We start from the raw sequence: 3886 nt of genomic DNA on the forward strand, positions 1-3886 counted from the left end.
GATGCAATTTCTTGTTTTCATCGTCAATAAGAATGTCCAATGTATACAGGAAACCTGAAGTGAAGCATCGGAATCTAAAACTGGACTCACAGGAGAAGTTCAAATCATAGAAAGTGAGAGTGTCAGTCCTCTTTTCCATAAGTCGGCAATGTGCCTTTTGTATTAAATTCGGATGCAATTTCTGTGTTTCATCGCCAATGAGAAGGTCCAAGGGATACAGTAGGCCTGAAGTGATGCATCGGAATCTAAAACTGGACTCATAGGAGAGGTTCAAATCATAGAAAGTGAGAGTGTCAGTCCTCTTGCACTTAAGTCGGCATTGTGCTTTTTGTATTAAATTCGGATACAATTTCTGTGTTTCATCGTCAATAAGAAGGTCCAAGGGATACAGAAAAAGCCTGAAGTGAAGCATCGGAATCTAAAACTGGACTCACAGGAGAGGTTCAAATCATAGAAAGTGAGAGTGTCAGTCCTCTTGTACTTAAGTCGGCATTGTGCCTTTTGTATTAAATTCGGATGCAATTGCTGTGTTTCATCGTCAATAAGAATGTCTAAGGTATACAGGAAACCAGAAGTGAAGCATCGGAAATTAAAACTGGACTCACAGGAGAGGTTCAAATCATAGAAAGGTAGAGTGTCAGTCCTCTTGTACTTAAGTCGGCATTGTGCATTTTGAAATTAATTCCGATGCAATTGCTGAGCTTCATCGTCAAAAAGAAGGTCCAACGGATACATTAAACCTGAATTGAAAAATCGGAAACTAAAACTGGACTCACAGGAGAGTTTTAAATCATAGAAAGTGAGATTGTCAGTCCTCTTGTACTTAAGTCGGCGTTATGCCTTTTGTATTACATTCGGATGCAATTTCTGTGGTTCATCGTCAATAAGAAAGTGCAAGTGATACAGTAGACCTGAAGTGAAGCATCGGAATCCAAATATTGACTCACAGGAGTTGTTCAAATCATAGAAATTGAAAGTGTCAGTCCTCTTGTACTTAAGTCAGCATTGTGCCTGTTTATTAAACTCGGATGCAATTTCTGTGTCTCATCGTCAATAAGAACGTCCAAGGTATACACGAAACCTGTAGTCAAGCATCGGAATCTAAAACAGGACTCACAGGAGAGGATCAAATCATAGAAAGTGAGAGTGTCAGTCCTCTTGTACTTAAGTCAGCCTTGTGCCTTTTGCATTAAATTCGGATGCAATTTCTGTGTTTCATCGACAATAAGAAAGTCCAAGGGATACAGTAAACCTGAAGTGAATCATCGGAATCTAAAACTGGACTCACAGGAGAGGTTCAAATCATAGAAAGTGAGAGTGTCAGTGTTCTTTTCCTTAAGTCGGCATTGTGCCTTTTGTATTAAATTCGGATGCAATTTCTGTGTTTCATCGTCAATAAGAAGGTCCAAAGTATACAGAAAACCTGAAGTGAAACATCGGAATCTAAAACTGGACTCACAGGAGAGGTTCAAATCATAGAAAGTGTGAGTGTCAGTCCTCTTGTACTTAAGTCGGAATTGTGCCTTTTGTATTAAATTCGTATACAATTTCTGTGTTTCATCGTCAATAAGAAGGTCCAAGGGATACAGTAAACCTGAAGTGAAGCATCGGAATCTAAAACTGGACTCACAGGAGAGGTTTAAATCATAGAAAGTGAGAGTGTCAGTCCTCTTGTACTTAAGTCGGCATTCTGCCGTTTGTATTAAATTCGGATGCTATTTCTGTGTTTCCTCGTCAATAAGAAGTTCCAAGGTATACAATAAACCTGAAGTGAAGCATCGGATCTTAAACTGGACTCAAAGGGCAGGTTCAATTCATAGATAGTGAAAGTGTCACTCCTCTTGTACTTAAGTCGGCATTGTGCCTTTTGTATTAAATTCGGATGCAATTGCTGTGTTTCATCGTCAATAAGAAAGTCCAAGGGAAACAGTAAACCTGAAATGAATCATCGGAAACTAAAATTGGACCCATAGAAGAAGTTCAAATCATAGGAAGTTAGAGAGTCAGTCCTCTTGTACTTATGTCGGCATTGTGCCTTTCGAATTTAATTCGGATGCAACTTCTGTGTTTCATCGTCAATAAGAAGGTCCAAGGTATACAGGAAACCTGAGGTGAAGCATCGGAATCTAAAATTGGACTCACAGGAGAGGTTCAAATCATGGAAAGATAGAGTGTCAGTCCTCTTGTACTTAAGTCGGCATTATGCCTTTTGTATTAAATTCGGATGCGATTTCTGTGTTTCATCGTCAATAAGAGGGTCCAAGGGATACAGTCAACCTGAAGTGAAACATCGGAAACTAAAACTGGACTCACAGGAGAGGTTCAAATCATAGAAAGTGAGAGTGTCAGTCCTCTTGTACTTAAGTCGGCATTGTGCCTTTTGTATTAAATTCGGATGCAATTTCTGTGTTTCATCTTTAATAAGAAGGTCCAAGGTATACAGTAAACCTGAAGTGAAGCATCGGATTCTAAAACTGGACTCACAGGGGAGGTTCAATTCATAGAAAGTGAAAGTGTCCGTCCTCTTGTACTTAAGTCGGCATTGTGCCTTTTGTATTAAATTCGGATGCAATTGCTGTGTTTCATCGTCAATAAGAAAGTCCAAGGGATACAGTAAACCTGAAGTGAACCATCGGAATCTAAAACTGGACTCACAGAAGAGGTTCAAATCATAGAAAGTTAGAGAGTCAGTCCTCTTGTACTTATGTCGGCATTGTGCCTTTTGAATTTAATTCGGATGCAATTTCTTGTTTTCATCGTCAATAAGAATGTCCAATGTATACAGGAAACCTGAAGTGAAGCATCGGAATCTAAAACTGGACTCACAGGAGAAGTTCAAATCATAGAAAGTGAGAGTGTCAGTCCTCTTTTCCATAAGTCGGCAATGTGCCTTTTGTATTAAATTCGGATGCAATTTCTGTGTTTCATCGCCAATGAGAAGGTCCAAGGGATACAGTAGGCCTGAAGTGAAGCATCGGAATCTAAAACTGGACTCATAGGAGAGGTTCAAATCATAGAAAGTGAGAGTGTCAGTCCTCTTGTACTTAAGTCGGCATTGTGCTTTTTGTATTAAATTCGGATACAATTTCTGTGTTTCATCGTCAATAAGAAGGTCCAGGGGATACAGAAAAAGCCTGAAGTGAAGCATCTGAATCTAAAACTGGACTCACAGGAGAGGTTCAAATCATAGAAAGTGAGAGTGTCAGTCCTCTTGTACTTAAGTCGGCATTGTGCCTTTTGTATTAAATTCGGATGCAATTGCTGTGTTTCATCGTCAATAAGAATGTCTAAGGTATACAGGAAACCAGAAGTGAAGCATCGGAAATTAAAACTGGACTCACAGGAGAGGTTCAATTCATAGAAAGGTAGAGTGTCAGTCCTCTTGTACTGAAGTCGGCATTGTGCATTTTGAAATTAATCCCGATGCAATTGCTGAGCTTCATCGTCAAAAAGAAGGTCCAACGGATACATTAAACCTGAATTGAAAAATCGGAAACTAAAACTGGACTCACAGGAGAGTTTTAAATCATAGAAAGTGAGATTGTCAGTCCTCTTGTACTTAAGTCGGCGTTATGCCTTTTGTATTACATTCGGATGCAATTTCTGTGGTTCATCGTCAATAAGAAGGTGCAAGTGATACAGTAGACCTGAAGTGAAGCATCGGAATCTAAATATTGACTCACAGGAGTTGTTCAAATCATAGAAATTGAAAGTGTCAGTCCTCTTGTACTTAAGTCAGCATTGTGCCTGTTTATTAAACTCGGATGCAATTTCTGTGTCTCATCGTCAATAAGAACGTCCAAGGTATACACGAAACCTGTAGTCAAGCATCGGAATCTAAAACAGGACTCACAGGTGAGGATCAAATCATAGAAAGTGAGAGTAT

Source organism: Schistocerca americana, unplaced genomic scaffold (assembly GCF_021461395.2).
Source record: "Schistocerca americana isolate TAMUIC-IGC-003095 unplaced genomic scaffold, iqSchAmer2.1 HiC_scaffold_16, whole genome shotgun sequence".
NCBI lineage: Eukaryota > Metazoa > Arthropoda > Insecta > Orthoptera > Acrididae > Schistocerca > Schistocerca americana.